This window comes from Lontra canadensis, unplaced genomic scaffold (genome assembly GCF_010015895.1).
Source record: "Lontra canadensis isolate GAN:19392208 unplaced genomic scaffold, GSC_riverotter_1.0 scaffold14, whole genome shotgun sequence".
In the NCBI taxonomy this organism is placed as follows: Eukaryota; Metazoa; Chordata; class Mammalia; order Carnivora; family Mustelidae; genus Lontra; species Lontra canadensis.
In genome coordinates this window covers 15,600,298-15,620,425 of record NW_022631008.1, presented here as the reverse complement: position 1 = coordinate 15,620,425, position 20,128 = coordinate 15,600,298, and the positions used below count along the sequence as shown (strand labels likewise).

General features: G+C 34.8%; 1 long non-coding RNA gene across 1 annotated transcript in view; it reads right to left on the bottom strand.

The window, feature by feature from the left end:
- Nucleotides 1-335: 335 nt before the first annotated feature.
- Nucleotides 336-20,128, bottom strand: part of LOC116868108 — a 395,692-nt gene continuing 375,899 nt past the window's right edge. Inside the window, exons 3-4 of the long non-coding RNA XR_004382742.1 lie at nucleotides 802-862; nucleotides 336-421 (exon numbers count right to left, since the gene is read on the bottom strand). This is a non-coding gene — a long non-coding RNA (uncharacterized LOC116868108). The remainder of the gene's footprint in view (nucleotides 422-801; nucleotides 863-20,128) is intronic.

Genomic DNA, 20,128 nt, shown 5'->3' with positions numbered 1-20,128 from the left:
TAAAAATATTTTTTCAGTACAAAAATAACTATCTAACTACATTATATTTGTTCCTGTCTTAAAAATATATTTGAATGGATTTATGTATAATTAACAGATAATTTTTTTATTCTTTTACTTCCTTTATAGTTTTCCTAGGATATTTCTGTGTTTACATATTTCTGTAATACTCATTTCTAAAGATAAGTCATCCATGTTCTCCTAAATTTATTACCAAGTGGAATTCTATAAATTGAATTTCATTTTTCAGTTTTCTTCAATATTAAAAATAAAACAAAAAAATGTTTGAAAGAACTTACGGTTAGGAATTAACCCAGGTCCAGGAAACCAAGGTAAACGTTTTCAGTTCTATCAGCATTGACACTTTGTTTCCACAGGTGTGAATGCCAATCAATGGTCTAGATCTCTCTGTGGGACACACCTAAATTCCATTAAAATTTTTAGAAAGTAAATTTATTTCTTATTTTGTTGATATTTTAAAGCACAATTTTTATTTTAAAATAATTAGGCATTTATCTTTTTCTTTGTACAATATTCAAGGATTTTGTCCCAGATGAAATTTTAGGGTAAAGAAAACACTTTTTTTTTTTTTTCATATCCAAAGTGTTTTGTTGTTGTTATTGTTCTACTTTATAGAAATACTGTTTTTAAGTAGGATACCTGATGCAGAGAAAAATTTAAATACAAATATTTGGGTAGTATTAGGTATCCTACCCATTCTCACTAATCTTTGTTTCAATCATTAATTAATCGAACCCTTGCTGTTTTACCAAAGTTCAACAGAAAAAAACTCAAGCTCACCTTCATAAGAAAGACCTCATTTATCTTTCCAGTGTTTCCTGCTTTCTTTTCCCTTCCTTACCTAGAAGAACGATAGAGAAAAAAAATTCATATCACAGTGTGATGCTGCAGGTATGTATAGAAAACCCTTGACAGCCATGTTCCCATCAGCAGTTTAGGGAAACTGGCCAGCTTCTAAGTCTCTCCCACTCCCCCTCTCCTCAGGTAGCTGGCTGCTAGATGTTTACTGATTAATTTGCATCGAATGTTTTCCTAGCAACCAACACTAGGATAGGATTATATACTTTAGTAAAAAGACTGTTTTCTATAAAAGAAGCTTAGACTTTCTAAAACACCATAGGCAGAAACTAATAGTGTTTTAAAGCAAAGCTAAAGGTGATTCCTTCACATGTTCAAAAGAAATTTCACCCAATTTCCTTTTATTGTTATTTTTCTTGGGAGAATCAGTCACTTTTTCTATTTAAAAAAATTGTATTTGTGGACACACTTTCATTTATAAGGCAGTTAAACTTGATGGTGAAGGATTACATATTATGTACTTTTAAGAAATCCACAAACAAGTCATGTCATTTTGTAATTCTCAGTGCTAGACGTGGTAAACAAATAGGTCTGGTTTCTTTTTTTTTAGGTAAAATTAATATATATCATTACATAGTTTCAGGTACACAACATTATAATCCAACATCTGCATATACTACAAAGTGATCACCGTCAAAAGTCTAGTTACCATCCATCACCATACAATTAACCTCCTTCACCCAATCCACCCAACTGTAATCCCCTTTCTCTCTAGGAAACATCAATCTGTTCTATGTATTTACGAATTTGGTTTTTTTTTTTTTTTAAGATTCCACTTGAGTGAAATCACATGGTGTTTTTCTTTCTCCATCTGACTTATTTCACTTAGCATAGTACACTCAATGTGTATCCTTATTATTGTAAATGGCAAAATTTCATTTATTATGGATGAGTAGTATTCCCTTGTGTGTGTGTGTGTGTGTGTGTGTGTGTGTGTGTAAAATATCTTTATCCACTCATCCATTGATGGACATTTAGGTTGTTTCGTATCTTGGCTAACATAAATAATATTACAATCAACATATAGGTGCACATTTATTTTCGAAGTAGTGTTTTCATATTTTTCAGGTAAGTACCCAGAAATGGAATAACTGGATCATACTGTAGATCTAGCTTTACTTTTTGAGAAATCTCCCTACTATTTTCTGTAGTGACTGCAACAATTTACATTCCTACCAACAGTGCACAACAGTTCCCTTTTTTTCCACATCCTCTCCAGTACTTGTTATTTCTTCTCTTTTTGATAACAGCCATTCAAATAGGTATGAAGTAATGTATCATTGTGGTTTTGATTTGTATTCCCCTAATATTTAGTAATGTTGAACATTTTTTTATGTACCTTTGGTCATTTGTATGTCCTCAGAAAATGCCTATTCAGATCCTCTGCCCACATTTTAATTGGGCTATTTGGTTTTTTATTGTTGAGTTGTATGGGTTCTTTACATATTTTGAGTATTAACACTTTATTGGATATATGATGTGTAAATGTCTTATCCCATTACATGCATTGTCTTTTTGGTTTTTGTTTGTTTTAATTTTTAATTTTTTTTAAATTTCCTTTCAGTGTACCAGAATTGTTTATGCAACACACCCAGTGCTCCATGCAATACGTGCCCTGCATAATACCTACCACCAGGTTCACCCAACTTCCCACCCCCTGCCCCTTCAAAACCCTCAGATTGTTTTTTCAGAGTCCATAGTCTCTCATGGTTCATCTCCCCGTCCAGTTTCCTTCAACTCCCATCTCCTCTCCATCTCCCCATGTCCTCTGTGTTATTTCTTATGCTCCACAAATAAGTGAAACCATATGATAATTGACTCTTTCTGCTTGACTTATTTCACTCAGCATAATCTCTTCCAGTCCTGTCCATGTTGATACAAAAGTTGGGCATTCATCCTTTCTGATGGAGGCATAATACTCCATAGTGTATATGGACCATGTGGTCTTTTTGTTTTGATAATGGATTTCTTCTCTGCACAGAAGCTTTTTAGTTTGATGTAGTCCCATTTGTTCATTTTGCTTTTGTTTCACTTGCCTTTGGCAACAGATTCACAAACATGACACTAGACCAAACTTAAAAAGACTGTCCATTCTCCATTGCATGTTCTTAGCTCCTTTGCAGTAATTAATTGTCCATGTATGTGTGTGTTTATTTCTTGGCACTCAATTCTGCTCCATTGATCTGTGTATATGTTTTTATGCCAATGCCATATTGTTTGTAGTATAGTTTGAGATTAGGGAAGGTGGTACTTTGTTCTTTCTCAAGATTACTTTGGCTGTTTGGGATCTTTGTGGTTCCATACAAGTTTAAAATTATCTGTTCTAGTTCTGTAAAAAATTCTACTGGAATTTTGATAAAGATAGCATTGAAAATATAGGCTGTTTTGCATAGTATGTGCATTTTAACAAAACTAATTCTTCCAATCCATTAGCAAGGAAAATATTTCCATTTATTTCTTTCATCAGTGTTACAGCTTTCAGTGTACAGGCCTTTCACTTCTTGATCAAATTCATGCCAAGGTATTTTATTATTTCTGATGCAATTGTAAATGGGATTGCTTTTTAAATTCTTCTTTCTAATAGTTTGTTACTAGTGTAGAGAAACACCCCAGGATTCTGTATATTGATTTTGTATATTATAAGCTTACTAAATTATTAGTTCTAACATTTTTGGCAGACTTTATGATTTTCCTTATATAGTATTATATCATCTGCAAGTAATGACAGTCTTACTTCTTCCATTCTAATTTGGATGCCTTTTATTTCTTTTTCTTATCTTATTGCAATAGCTAGGACTTCCAATACAATGTTGAATAAACATGGCCAGAGTGAGCATCCTTGTCTTGTTCGTGATCTTAGAGGAAAAGTTTTCAGTCTTTCACTATTGAAAATGTCAGCTGTGATTTAGTCATATATTGTCTTTTTTATGTTGAGGTATGTTCCCTCTATTACCACTTAAGAGGTTTTTTTTTTTTTTTAAAGATTTTATTTATTTATTTAACAGAGAAAGAGATCACAAGTAGGCAGAGTCAGGCAGAGAGAGAGAGAGAGAAGCAGGCTCCCCACTGAGCAAAGAGCCTGATGCGGGGCTCGATCCCAGGACACTGAGATCATGATCTGAGCCAAAGGCAGCAGCTTAATCCATTGAGCCACCAAGAGGTTTTTTATCATAAATGTATGTTGAATTTTGTCAATTTTTTTTTGTCTTTGGCGATCATACAATTTTATTCTTTGTTTTGTTAATGTGGTATATAGCATGTTGATTGATTTGTGAAGGTTGAACTAGTCTTACATCCTTGGAAAAAATCCCACTTAACCATTGTATGACCCTTTTAATGTATTGTTGAATTTAGTTGGCAAATGTTTTGTTGAGGATTTTCACATCTATATTCATCAGTGATACTGGCCTATAATTTTCTTTTTTTTTTTTTATGGTGTCTTTGGGTTTGTTTTAGGTATGTGGATTATGCTGGCCTTATGAGTTTGGAAGCATCCACCCTCTTCAATTTTTTGGAAGAGTTTGAGAAGGATAGGTATTAAAGTTTAGTAGAATTTACCAGTGAAGTTGTCTGATCTTGGACTTGTTTGTTGGGAAGTTTTTGAAGTTTTTGATTACTATTTCAATATCCTTACTAGAAATTGGTCTAATCAGATTTTCTATTGCTTCATGATTCATCTTGGGAAATTGTGTGGTTTAGGAATTTATTCATTTCTTCTAGGTTGTCTATTCTGTTGGTATATAATTGTTCATAGTAGTTTCTTATAATCTTTTTTTTCTTATTTTTTTTCTTATAATCTTTTGTATTTTTGTAGTATCAGTTGTAGCTTCTCTTTTATTTCTGATTCTATTTCAGCATTCTCTTTTTATTAGCCTAACTAAAGTTTGCTGGTTTTATTTATCACTCCAAAGATTCAGCTCTTAGTTTCATTTACTTTTGTCTTTTTAGTCTCTATTTTATTTCTTTCTCCTCTGGTTTTGTTATTTTCTTCCTTCTACTAACTTAGGGCTTTGTTTGCTCTTCTTTTTCTAGTTCCTTGAGGTGGAGGGATAGGTGGTTTATTGGGGATTTTTCTTGTTTCTTGAAGTAGGCTTGTATTGCTACAAACTCCATCCTAGAACTGCTTTTGCTGTGTCCCATACATTTTGGTATGTCATAATTCTGTTTTTATTTGTTTATAGGTTCTTAAAAAAAATTCTCCTTTGGGGTGCCTGGGTGGCTCAGTGGGTTAAGCCTCTGCCTTTGGCTCAGGTCATGATCTCAGGGTCCTGGGATCCAGCCCTGCACTGGGCTCTCTGCTTAGCCTCTCTGCCTACTTGTGATCTCTCTCTGTCAAATAAATAAATAAAATCTTTAAAAAAATTCTCCTTTGGTTTCTTCATTAACCCAATGGTTATTCTGTAGCATGCTATTTAATCTCTATATTTGTGTGGTTTTTTTCCTAGTTTTTCTTCTGATTAATTCTTAATTTCATACCATATTTGTTGGAAAAGATGCTTGATATGATTTCAGTCTTGGCCTTATTGAGATGCATTTTGTGGTCTAACACATCACTGCTAAAAAATGGAGTATCTTTTTTCCATCCCTTTAGTTTCAGTCTGCTTGTATTCTTGTTTCTGTCTCTGTCTATGTGTGTGTGTGTTCTTATATCTGTGGTGAGTCAGCCATTTTATGTGTTTTGATTGGAGAATTTGGTCCATTTACATTTCAATAATTATTAATAGGTAAGTACTTCTAGTCATTTTGTTGTTTCCTGGCTGTTTCTCCTGAGAGAAACCAGTCAGTTTCTCTCTGATTCCTTTCTTCCCTTTCTCTCTTCTGGTTTGATAGCCTTCCTTAGTGTTAGATTCCTTTATTGTTTTCTTTTGCTTATTTACTATCAGTTTTTATTTTGTGGTTACTGCAAGGTTTGTACTTAATGTCCTATGTATATAATGATTAGTTTTAAGTCAAAAGGAGCTTAAATTGAACACATTTTTACTCCCTCATCTCACATTTTATAATTTTGATATCGCATTTTACCCATTTTTAAAAAAGATTTTATTTATTTATTTGAGAAAGAGAGGGAGTATGAGAGAGAGAGAGAGCATGAGCAGGGGAGGGGCAGAAGGAGAGGAAGAAGCAGGAATCCCTGCTGAGCAGGTAGTCTGATGCAGGACTCTTGATCCCAGGACCCTGGGATCATGACCTAGGCTGAAGGCAGATGCTCAACTGACTGAGCCACCCAGATGCCCCACATTTTACATCTTTCAGTTTCATGTTTCCCTTAACTAACTATTGTAGTTTCATTTAGCTTTACTAGTTTTGCCTTTTAACCCTTATTCTTGCTTTATAAGTGACTAATTTGTTATCTTTTCTATATCTTTATCTTTTCCAGTGAGATCTTTATTTTTGTATTTTTTGTTATTAATTATTGTCATTTCTTCTCAGCTTAATGAAGTTACTTTAACATTTCTTGTAAAGTTGTAAAGCCAGTTTAGTGGTGATGAATTCCTTTAGTGTTTGCTTATCTGGAAAACTCTTAATCTACCCCCCATTTTTTTCCTTTTTTTGTTTTTCTTTGTTTTGTTTTAGGTGTAAAATTTAGTGATTCATCACTTACATACAACATCCAGTGCTCATCACTGTAGTTGCCCTCCTTAGTCCATCACCCAATTAACCCATCCCACAACCACCTCCTCTCCAACAACCCTCATTTTTTCACTATAGCTAAGAGTCTGTTTCCTGATTTGTCTCTTTTCTTTTCCTATATGTTCATGTTTTGTTTCCTAAATTCCACATAAAGTGAAATCATATGGTATTTTTCTTTCTCTATCTTATTTCACACAGCATAGTACTCTCTACCTCCATCCATGTCACTGCAAATGGCAAGATTTCATTCTTTTTGATGGCTGACTAATATTCCTCTCTGTGTGTGTAGGGGGGTACCACATCTTCTTTATCCATCCATCAGTTGATGGACATTTGAGCTGTTCTACAATTTGGTTGTGGTTGATAAAGCTGCGAAAAACATTGAAATGCACGTACCCCTTGAAATCAATATTTTAGTATCTTTGGTTAAATACCTAGTAGTGCAATTCCTGGATCATAGAGTAGCTCTATGTTTAACGTTTTGAGGGACCTCCATACTGTTTTCCAGAGTGGCTGTGCCATGTACATTCCCACCAAAAGTTGAAGAGGGTTCTTTCTCCACATCTTCACCAACACCTGTCATTTCCTGTGCTGTTATTTTTAGCCATTCTGACTGGTGTGAGGTGATACCTTATTGTAGTTTTGATTTGTATTTCCCTGATGATGAGTGATGTTGAACATCTTTTCATGCGTCTGTTAGCTATGCAGGTATCTTCTTTGGAAAAAATGTCTATTTATGTCTTCTGCCCATTTTTAAACTGGATTATTTGTTTTTTGGATGTTAAGTTGTATAAGTTTTTATATATTTTGGATAATAATCTTCATTAGATATGTCATTTGCAAATATCTTCTCCCATACCATAGGTTACCTTTTAGTTTCGTTGATTGTTTCCCTCACTGTGCAGAAGCTTTTTATCTTAATGAAGTCCTAAAACTTTATTTTTGCTTTTGTTTCCCTTGCATCAGGAGACATATCTAGTAGGATATTGCTACAGTAGATGTCAAAGAGGTTACTGCCTTTGTTCTCTACTAGGATTTTGATGGTTTCCTGTCTCACATTTAGCTCTTCCATCCATTTTGAATTGTGTGCATGTGTGTATGGTGTCCCCTTCAATTCTGAATGATAACTTCACTGGGCAGAGAATCATTGGCTGGAAGTTTTGTTTTGTTTTGTTTTCTTTTCAGCACTTTGAATATGTTATGCCACTCTCTTCTGGTATATAAAGTTTCTGCTGAAATATCTGCTAATAGTTTTATGGAGTTTCTCTGGAATGTAACAAGTTGGTTTCTCTTGCTGCTTTTAAACTTAGCTCAGTGTGTACTTTAACTGTTACCATTTTATTTATAATGTATCTTGGTGTGGATCTCTTTGGATTCCTACTATTTGAGACTTTTATTTTTTGTTTTTTTTCCCTGGATTTAGGAAGTTTTCAGCCATTTTATATCTTCAAGTAATTTTTTCTGCCCCCTTTTCTCTCTCTTCTCCTTCTGGAACTCCTATAATGTGAATATTATTCTTTCTGATGATGTTTCAAAGATCCCTTAAGTTATCTTCAGTTTTTTAAGTTATTTTCTCTTTTCGCTGCTCTGTCTGGGTGAGTTCCTTTATTTTGTCTTCCAGCTTATTGATCTGTTCTTCTTCTCTTTTATCCAGTATACTACTGGTGAATGAATCCCTCTGGTATGTTTGTCAGTTCTGTTATTATATTCTTCAGTTCTATAACTTCTGTTTGGTACTTTACTATATTTTATATCTTTTTTTTAAGTTATCACTTAATTTATCCCTTCTTCTCACAAGTTCAGTAGGCATCTTTTTGACCATTACTTTGAACTCTTTATCAGGTAGATTGTTTATCTCTGTTTTATTAAGGTCTTTTTTTCTGGGGTTTTGTTTTGTTCTTTCATTTGGATCTGTTTCATTTTGCCTGTTTCTATATATTAGGAAGATAATAATTTACCTCTCCTTGCTTTGAAAGAGTGGCTTCCTGTAGGAGATGTTCCATGAGGCTCAAAAATGCTATCATCCATGGCCACCAGAGCTAGACTCTCAAGGAGCATCCCTTATATGGGTACATGTGTTTTCTCTGGTGAGACTGAAGATGCAGCATGGGGGTGGAATGGGCTCTCATTCGGCTATCCTGTGGCAGGTGACCTGACATGTGCCTGTGGCACATGGTAGGATGGGGCCCTCAATGGGGCACCCCTTTTTGTACTAACATGTTAGAAGAAGAGTTCCAAAGGAGCAACTTCCAGTACTGGTATTAGAAAGTTACAATAAAATTGCAAAAGTGGTGCCCAACAAGGTCTCTGTCCTTAGAAAAAGTACCAACAAGTTCTTGACTCACCAACAGATGTTTTAAGATCAGGAAATGTCCTCCACATATGGTTTAGCTGCTTTCAAACTACTGTTTTTACTTTGGGTCCCGTGGCAAGTAAGTCTGTACGGAAGCCTTTTAAGTGAAGGTTCTCTGTTTTCTATAGTCTTATAGATTTCCTAGATGTAATCCCATTGGTTCTCAAAACCAGTCATTTTGGGGGCTTATCTCTCCTGTGAAGGATCTAGGGGTTGAGTGCTTGATGTGCATATTTGCTCCTCACTTCTCAGGATAAAGTTCTTTACTTTTGATGTTCCCTACAACTGTGGGTCTTTGTGCCTAAGGTGGATTTTGTTTTTGTTTGATGAAAGGTTGTCATTCCTTCTCCTACTCATTTCCATTCTGTCCCTTTATTTATTTATTTATTTTTTTTTTGGTCCCTTTATTCTTTGTTGTGGAGGCTCTGTGCATCCAATTTTTAGGTCTTTTTCAGAGGAAATTATTCTATATGTAAATGTAAATTTGTTGTGTCCATAGAAGGAGGTGAATCAAAATTTTCCTATGCCACCATCTTGAATCACTCTCCAAATATATCTGGTTTTAATGGTGAGGTTATTTACATAGAAGATGCAGTAAACTTTTCTATAAAACATTGTAATTAATATTCATTCTTTGAATAAACATAACATGAAAACTAAAACTTTCAATTAAGAATTATTTTATTGAAAAGTTAAAGTATATGTTTCCTCTCTACTTCTCAAAAAAGTACTGTGTCATTAATTATGTTTAATTTCTGACAGCAATTTTTAATATCAAAGCATTATTTGATGGAAAGAACACACATAAGAAAATATAAAACGTGTATAATAAATCATCTCCAGTAACATTAAATAAACTAACCAATAGTACATGATGATTATCTTGGTAGGTCTTTGAAATAAAAGGAGAAAATACTTTATTATGACACATTAAGATTTTAAACTAGCAGAGGACAATAGTAGAGCATAAAGTAAAATATTTTAGTAATATCCACAGCAGTTATTAGGTTATTAAGATTCGAAGTGATAATCTTGAAACATTGAAATAATTTATAATTTAAAAACTAAGATTCAAAAAACCTATAGTTTAATAATCTGGTGAAGATAACTGAATATTTTCCCAGAGATAAGAATAAAGCAGCAAACACTTCATAAGAAAAATATATTACCAATTCATCTGTGATGGCTATTTTACCTAGAATATTAGAGAAGTGTCACTTTTCTTTTTCATTAATAGTTTGTTGTTTTCAACATAAGTATTTCTTAAACTTCACATGTGCTTTTATTTTTATTTATTTATTTATTTTTTGTTGGTTATAAAACAATTCATTTTTTTTATTTTATTTTTTATAAACATATAATATATTTTTATCCCCAGGGGTACAGGTCTGTGAATCACCAGGTTTACACACTTCACAGCACTCACCATAGCACATACCCTCCCCAATGTCCATAACCCCACCCCCCCCTCTCCCAACCCCCTTCCCCCCATCAACCCTCAGTTTGTTTTGTGAGATTAAGGGTCACTTATGGTTTGTCTCCCTCCCAATCCCATCTTGTTTCATTTACTCTTCTCCTACCCCCTTAACCCCCCATGTTGCATCTCCTCTCCCTCATATCAGGGAGATCATATGATAGTTGTCTTTCTCCAATTGACTTATTTCACTAAGCATGATACCCTCTAGTTCCATCCATGTCGTCGCAAATGGCAAGATTTCATTTCTTTTGATGGCTGCATAGTATTCCATTGTGTATATATACCACATCTTCTTTATCCATTCGTCTGTTGATGGACATCTAGGTTCTTTCCATAGTTTGGCTATTGTAGACATTGCTGCTATAAACATTTGGGTGCACGTGCTTTTAAGAAATCTGAATTGTAAATACTACTTATTTCAAGACTTCCAGTTTGTTAGAATTTTGAAAATCTAATTCAAATTTTAGAAATTATATCTATAGACACTATAAATTTTTAGCTCTTGCTAGAACATTGCAAAGCATATTGATTTTTTACCTCTTAAACACTATAGACATGGGAACCCATATTTATTGAAGATCTACTCTCTATCAGCTACAGTGCAAGTTTTTTTTTAATAGAATATCTCATATAATACTTTCAAAAACAGCTGAGACAAATACAATTATTTCCAAACTATAGATCCTATCTCAGGTTTAGAAATGTTAAATACTTTTCCAAAGTTCATAGAGTAAGGTAAAGCCAAGATGAAACTCACAACTGTGAAACCCCCAATTCTGATACCTTTCCACTGTATCAAACTGCCTCCCATAACTATGGAGGGGAAACCATTACTCTTGAAGCATCTGACACTATATTGATGGCAAATTTCCCAAGGTTTCACCCACACTTTCCTGGACTTTAAATTACTACTTGCTTTTCTCTGATGGCTTATTAAAACTCCCACCTTTTTCAGGTAGCAATGACAAAAGATTAGACCAAACAACATAGAAATATGAATGACTAAATGATAAGATTTAAGTGTTTACCTTCAGGTAAAGAATAAAATAGAATTTAAGTGTGTATAGAAAAGAGAGAGGTTATTTCTTATAAATTCATACACAGAGACACACTCAAGGATGACTTTCTTCTCCATCTTTGTACAGCCTTGTGTAAGAAACATTCTGCTAATGAGATTTGAGGGATAGATGTCTTTGATATGCATGTACTGACCTATCAAAGGGTCCCAGATCAATCCTTTGGGTTAAGCCATTGGCCCTTGTTAAAACCATGGCTCTGTTTATAATGAGTGAGAAAATATAGAAAGAAAATAAGCTGTTGTTATACTGCTGGGTTTTGATTCCCTGTTAAGTAGCACCATGCAAGAGATTTAGACAGATGTTTTTGAAAAATTTATTATTACAAATATACATGTTCAATGATGTCACATATATTTTGAAGAGTGCATCATTAAGAAATATGAGCTAAGTGTCTATTTTCAAAACACTGGCAAAAATAATAGCTAAAACTGCTACAAGAGGGTGTAATACTAAGGGATAAAATGATCTTTTATATATACTCTTTGTATAAAAAATGAAAGACAAAATTGAGAGCTAATGCTTTACAGAGCTCAATATGATGCCCTTAGTAAGGGTGGAAGAGGAAAATGACACTTGCAGGGAATAGTCAAAAGAATGAAACATAGCAAATACTAAAATAAATTCTGGAAATTATGCCATAATAATAACTTGAAAATGCTTAAGATTTTGAAAGAGAAAAATAAGTGGAACATTACCTTAATTGTTTAAAAAATGCAAAAGACCAAAAGAAAAAGTCCCTCTGCAGTGGCCTGAAGAGGTGGGGAATGAGCAGGTTATAAAAAATAGACCTTTCTAAAATAAAACATCCTTGCCACTGTCCCCAACCCATTAGCACAACTATAGATCAGTTTTATCAGAAATGCTACAAGCAGGGCACCTGCATGGCTCAGTCAGTTAAGCTCTGCTTTGGCTCACGTTGTGATCCAGGGTCCTGAGACCAAGCCCCACATTGGGCTCCCTGATCCATGGGGGGCCTGGTTCTCCCTCTGCCTCTCTCTCCCTTTCTCTCTCTCTCTGTCTCTCATGAATAAAGAAAATCCTTAAAAAAAGAAAGGAAGGAAGAAATAAAGAAAGAAAGAACCATTATAAGCAAATTATACTTTGCAAAACATTATAAATGTTTTTACATTAAAATATATTTTCTTTATATACTTTAATATACTGTCTATATCCAGTGCAGCTATTGCCCAAGGGTGACACTGGCTGGTAAATAACCTTACCTATATATTTCCACAGAAGCCATTCTCACTGAATGAGTTACTTGCATACAAGGAACTCAGAGCTACTCAAGCCAGCACAAAGTAGCTCTTCACTCTGACTTCAACATGATACTTATTTCTCCACTATTATTATTTAATCATTCTTTACTTCAATTCCTGCCATCGTACCAGCCCATATGATCAACTCATCCAGTAATCTAAACTTGTGATTCTTCTGCTAATCCCACTATACCCATGATTATGAATAAACTCATAAGCACCATCACACCCAGGGGCTGGAAATGACTCTAACTGAAGTAATAAATTCCAAAATCTCAATCTTTCATTACAATTCCACATTCTGTTTATTTTTCCTCTACATCGTTTTTGCTGTACACTTGCTTCCCCCTCATTGAGGTTTCTGGTTGCATACTACCACTCTTTTCTCCCAGCTTCCTCTTAGATTCTCTACTCTGTATATAACTAGCTGAGACCTCAAGATGCTCCAGTTCAACCTCTCCCATCCATTTACCTCGGACACTGCACCCAAGAACTCAGCCCAACACTTTTGCTGTTTTAACACCTGGGTTGCTTGTGGGATACATTGCCTTTAAAATGTATTCGCTTACTTCAACCTGGCCCACTGGGCTTTGGTCCTCTTTAATCTATCAGTTGTCAGCTGCTTCCTGTTCTCCAGAGTACCCATTCAAAATATATCACTGTTATCCTCAAAAGCTTTATAATGGTGTCTGCCAGTATATGTTCAATCAATAGCTCTTTGAAAAATAAAACAAACAAAAAACCCTAATCCATAGCATTTGCTGATTTTCAAGCTGCAAATACTCCCAGTGGGCCCATTTCAAGGTGCTATGTGACATCACCAAAGAGTAGGGAAGAAATGTGTAATAAACAGCATGTTTTTCATGATATTTCCACCAGATATAATTTTATATCTATTCTCAGACACAATAGATGCAAATAAGTGCATAGATAATAGTAAAATGTTAAAAATAATTAGGAAGTGATAAATGTTTAGTATTACTTTTGTTTTAATGTACTTTAACTGTAAATTTATGTTATTTACACCATAATAATGGGCATGTTTAACAACTGGCTGGAAAATTCCTGAAAATTTAGCAATTAGCTCTACTAGGCAGCAATAGCACATCCTTGCTTCACCCATTATAAATCTTCATTTTTCTTTGCCAATGACCCTGCCTCATACTTTACTAAGAAAACAGACTGCATGTGATTTCCTCAATTTATTGTCCCCATATCTATAAATTTCTTTGCAACTTTACTCACTCTGACCTCATTCCCAGCTGTCTCAGAAGTGTCTTTTATTCAGTTTAAGATGGATTCTTTCACCTTAGTTATTATGAGTTCCTCCCACTAACCTCGGAACTATGTGTTCTTGGCACTCCCTCTCTCTCCTATATTTCCAAGTGCTCTCTCTCCTAGTTCCACCTGTATAAACATATTCAAGATCTCCCATCAATGAAATTAAAAACATCTCTTGACCCCAACCTATATCTACCTCTAGCCATCTGCACTTTTTTAACCTGCTTATCATATTTACCAGAAATCCCAAAGGAAGAACAGTGTTTATTAACAGTTTTTATTTCCTCATTCTAGTACCTTTCCTTTTTTCCTAAAATCTTATGAGATTACTACGGAGCATGAATCACCCCCAAAATGCCAAACTTCAAAGATTTTTTTTAAGTTCTCAGATTGCTTAAAAAAAAAATTCGTTCAGCATTTGACCCTGTTGTGCTTTCCCTCTTAAATTTTCTCTCCACCTGACTATGGCTTGGCCTTCAGCAATCTATAAACCTGTGAGAGAATGGGTGGGGAATCCTCCATGAGCACCCCTGCAAAGATGATCAACCTGGCCTCTATGCCAGGAAAGATGTTGACCAGGATCACTAAATGTTTCCTGGGATGGAGGCTGGGAGAACTTAAGTCTTTCCAGATATCGGAAGAAAAGAAGCTCTGTTCTGTTACCTTAAGAGGGGAGGATCACTTGGCAAACCAATTGGCTCATGTATCTATCCTCAATAATTGGATTGTTGCTGCTTATTGCATCCAAGCAGCTGGACCTGAGACCCAATGCCTAGACAAAGAAAGCAATACATCTAAGGGGATTCAGAAGAATGCAGAAGATATTCAGAACATTCAAAACAGGTGTCTCCTTTTGAAGTAGAATTGAGGTGGAGTGAAAAACACAGTTTGAAAAAAAATAAGATCACCCAGGCAGATTCAAATTTAATACACACAGACACAGACAAACACACACACACAGGACAATGAATGTTTCCAAAATAAGGGTGATATAGAATTAGCTTATTAAGTCAAATTTCCTCCTCTAAATCCAAAGCAGAAGTCTTAGAAGGAACAGGGATGATAGGTCCTGGAACCTAATATGAGACTGTGAGAAACCCTGAGGAGATAAAAAGTAGTTAGTTTCTAGCACCAGAGAAAACCAGTAACTTCAAATAAGTAGAAGACCACATGACATGGTTCACATGACTGGCAAACAACAGAAAGAAAACATTAAATAGTGCTCTAAACTAGAGAATAGGATAGTATTAAGTGTTGGTAGGAGGGCAAATGCTGGTCTCAAGAACAATCTCGCAGTCTTCAGTGAAACCAAGTATTTAAATACCCAATGACTCATCAGTTCTTCTTCTGAGTATATCAGGGCCATAGAACATGCTCATACGGTTGTCTAGGTTGTGTGTTATGCAATTCCAGGGATCATCTTTAACATAGGTGATGCAAATGTGTACTAAATGAAGTTACATATGGAAGTACACAGTCCAAACAAATATTAAGTTGTAAAATTGATAACTAATTAAAAGACAATGAATGTGTAAAAATCTTTTGAACTAAATGCATATAATTAATTGAAACAGATGTTTATATTCATTCTTAATAAAAAAGCAAAATATTAGGAATTCTTCATGTCTAATCTATGTTTTCAATAAAATTCATCTATTATGGTTGAAGCTTTTAAAAATGTATGGAGACAAGAAAAGAGACTTATTTTTAAATAAATACATCATACATAAAATCATATCTTTTCTTATCTTGTTTTTTAAAATTATTTTATCTTGACCCATCAGTGAGAATTTTTCCCCTGACCTCTCATAATTCAATATCTGGAATCCAGAAAAATGGCTATTTCCATCTGTTTCACTCAGAGTGATCAATATTTAGTTAAGTTCATGCATAATAATGAATTTATATCTCCCAGAACGTGCTTTGTCAAATTTTGGTATATAATTTTTGTCCAGGATCAGGACCTTGACAGAAGGGTATCTGCATTTTCATTTTATTTTACAAGGGATGTGGGAATGCTGACTATCTACTTTCTACTTTTTTCACCATATTATTGCTTTGTAAAGGAAAGCATTTTGCCACAGTGAAATAGACATGTGTTTCAGAAAATTCTCCCTTTAGGCCCAAACATGGGCTAACTTCAATAAATGAAAGTGGCATAGTTTACAGAATTGGTTTCTCACTAAGTACTTGAGTTGAATCAGCTTTTTAGATGCCTTCAAATTTTTAAGGGAAGCAAAAGAAAAAGCATTTTTCCAAGCATCAAGAAAACACTTTACCACAGATAATTGTCCCATTTAATTTGCATTCCAATGCATACCAAACTGAAAAATAGGAATACTCAGAAGGCCAACCCGATGGAAGACTTCCCACCAAGTAATAAAATGATAGGTAATAAGAGGGAGGGGAGAAAGGGCTGGGAGAAATGGCTTAGTGGAGTCGATGGGTTGGTTGCAAATTTCCTACTTCAAATTATCAGCCTTTCTTCCTGCTTCACTTACTACTTGTTACCAGCAACTCTTCTGTCAGCAAGAAGAAAAAAAAATAAGAAGAAAGAAAGAAAGGAGGAAAAAAGGAAGAAAGAAAGAAAAAATAAAAAACAATTCCCAGGCAGCCTAAGAAATCAGCCGACAAACCTCATTATTGATGGCGTCAGGTGGTAAATCAATGCCAGAGGAAAATCAATGGTAAAAATATTTTTTAGTGGTGCATACAGATGAAGAGCCTCAGCAGCATTTCTTGATGGAAACCACAAAGTCTGCAGCCACCCCTGAGATACTACTTCATGGGAGGCAAGAACTTATCTGGTGCTTTAGGGATACTAACTTGCCCTGTATGATTTCCTATGTTGTAGGGTGTATAACTGTTTTCTGTGAAAAGAACAGAAATTATGTAGAACAGTGTATGGAGAGTACACTGACAGTAAAATGTAATTTCTTAGCAGTGTTTTGTTTTGTTTTGTTCTGCTTTGTTTTGCTTTTGGATATTTCTTATATATATGGCTATTTAATAAGTTTAAAGATTGGAACATTTAAGAGTTGGAAATCATGCCCAAATTGAAAAGCATATCCGTTTTTCATTTGAAGAGAAATGTGAAAATAATTTTCATTGCATGGAAAGATAAAGCTTTAAAAATAATTCCATATCAAAGGATGCTTATTTAAGAATGGGAAAATGATAATGAAGCAATTTTGAAGAATCATACTGATTTATAACCTATAGTACCCAAATACCCCTACACTGCATAACAACTTTCTTTCTAAATCATAGACCAGCTCAGATCAGAGCAGTCTCCCAGGCCAAAGTTTCGTGGATCCTATGAAGAAGTGATCAGACTAAGATTAATCCTGGGTGAATTGGGGAACTGGTAAAAGGGTATCACTAGAATCAGGCTTACTCTGTTGTTAATGAACCATAATTTAGGTCCTCATTCATACAGTTATCCTCCAAGGTTTTGAGAGGAGTGGTAAAAATCACATACATAATTATGCAGTTGTTTTCCTAAAGAGGGTCTCCCAAAGTTGTAAACTTCAGGAGCCATGAAACTTGGATTTGCCCTTAGGTGTTATTGAGTTGAAGTCTACAGAGACAAATGTGTTCCTTAGTAAATAGAGGAGAACCTATTAGTCTGTCAGAACTGTATCCTCTTCAGGGGGGAAAACTATCTTCTTGAGATAGATTATATGACTTTCACCAAGGAGAGAGAATGCAGAACTTTACTTCAAGGGAATAGTACAGAATTCCTAACAAGAATTTATTTAACCTCTTAGAGGAAATGAAGTACAGTTTAACAAGTATATTACTATAAATACTTTATAAACTTTATAAACCATGTATATTTTTTACTTGCTTTTGTATTATATTCTTAAAAATTTGTATTATACATAGTTTCTTTCCACATATTGACTTACAGTGAAATATCCAAAGTTGTGATGAGACAGGAAGCCTTCAACCTTCCCAGAGACAACCTCAGATGAAAAGGACTAGAAAAGACAGTGGTAGAAACTTAAAGGAAGGAAATAATCTGATCAAGTCCACAAGTTTGTAGGAAGACAGAAATGAGGGAAAAGGAAATAAGATGAGACTGGCTGAAAACTCAAGCCAAGATGAATACTTTCTCTAATGCCTCACAGTCAAGTCGACCCATCATGAAACCCCATGGCTCTTGCTCTAAATGTTTCCAGATCATTTTCTTTTGTCACATTTTCTACCCTACCACTCAAGCCATTATCCTTTCTTGCCTGATTCTTCCAGGAGTTTCCTGACTATCCTCCCTAATTCTACCCTTCACCTCCCCCACACTTCAGCTTAGCAGTCATTCCACACTCTCTGCATAGCAGTCAGAGTGATCCTTTAAAAATAGAAGTCAGGTCACGTCATTCTCTGCTCAGACTAAAATGTGATTCTAAAAATGGCTCACAAGGTCCTTTGCAATCTGCATTTCTTACCTCACTCCACTATCATCTTTCTGCTTTATTTTTTACTTCTTTCTCTCTTGATTAGTCTGCTCCAGAAATACTGGTCTTCTTGCTGCTCCCCAGCCATATTAGGCACTCTTCTACCTCAAGACCTTCCCACTTGCTCTCTCCAGATATCTACATGGTTCAGTTCCTTCCTTTTCCAGGTTTGGAATGTTACCTTTTAACCAATATCTTCTTCGGCCATCATAGCTAAAATTGCAGATTATCCTTCAACATTGCTTACCTCTCTTCTTGGATTTATTTTTCACATTAGCATTTATTGCCATTGATAACTGTATATTTTATTTTATTTTTGCTCATTGTCTTCTACTTTATAGTAGGTGTGAGGACTATAAGGGAAAAGCATTTGTCTTTTGCTTACTGCCCACTTCCCAGTGCCTAGAATGGGTCTGGCACTTAGTAACTGTTCAGTGAGTACTCCTTGAAGGAATGAATACATTAATGACTGATTGAGCAGAAGAACAATACATGTGGGACTCCCAATTAACTTCTTATTGTCTTAACTTAAACTCTTTTGCAAAGCATTGAAAAGTCCTTCATAATGTGTCCTCAACTGATTTTTCCAGACTCATTGCTTACCATTCCCCCTCTATACTCTGCCGAACAGTCAGGAAAACCAATCTATCCATTATCTTCTTAACACCCCAGGCACTTTCATGCCTCATTCTCTTATTCACATTGTGCTGTCTCTCTGGAAAGTCTCTTTTTATCTTTTCTTCATTCTTTCCTTAGCTAAATCCTGCACATCTCTAGAGAACTAATTCCAATGCCTTTTTCCTCTGTGAAGTCGTCTGTGACTCTCCTAGACAGAATTAATTAATCCCTGCACTGTGCTTCCAGAGTAGATTTTATGTGTCTCTTTTAAAACAATCAAATTATAACACAGTTATTTATGACCCCAGCATGGAATACAGTGTCTGACACATAATAAATATTTGCTGAATAAATCAATATGTAAAAGCTCCATCTTTCTAGGTCCAAGATACCAGGTTAATCCTGAGTGTTTTGCCACTGATTTCTTACCAACCTGGCTATACCCATATTACTGTCATGATTACTGATAATTAATATCCATTAAGTATTCACCACATGCCTCACACAGTTTAAAACACTTTATAAATGAGATTTTATAACATTACATAAGTGCTTTCTTTATAAGTCCTGCTTGAGAAAACCGAGTCATCATATGGTTGAGGAAAGTTGGGGAAACTGAGTCATTATATAGTTAATAAAGATCTGCTTCCTGAAAATGTGCTCTTGCCTATGAAGCTATAGTATCTCCCAGAGAAATGGTTTATCCAGAAAGCTTGTGCTAAGTAAGTAACTATTAAAAAATACATCTTTCACTTTCTGGGTGTCATGAGTAGAGGATATCTTCACAAGGCAAATAAACCTCATTAGATTAAAGAATATTAGACTAAATCATGGTGCATTGACAATATGTGAGTGATACTCCAAAATGTGTATAAATTCAGGAAGATTTATGGAATTAACCAATGAAGCACTAGACATTTTAGTAAATGTAAGATAATGGAAAAAGTATAACCCTGTGAGTAGAAATTTTCATACAAATAAATCCCCCTCCTACACAAAAATAATTAGCTCCAAAGAAAGAGGATTTATCAGTATACAATCCAAGCCTCTTACTAGTCATCATCAGCTTAGCTGCCCTCATTGATCTTTAATAA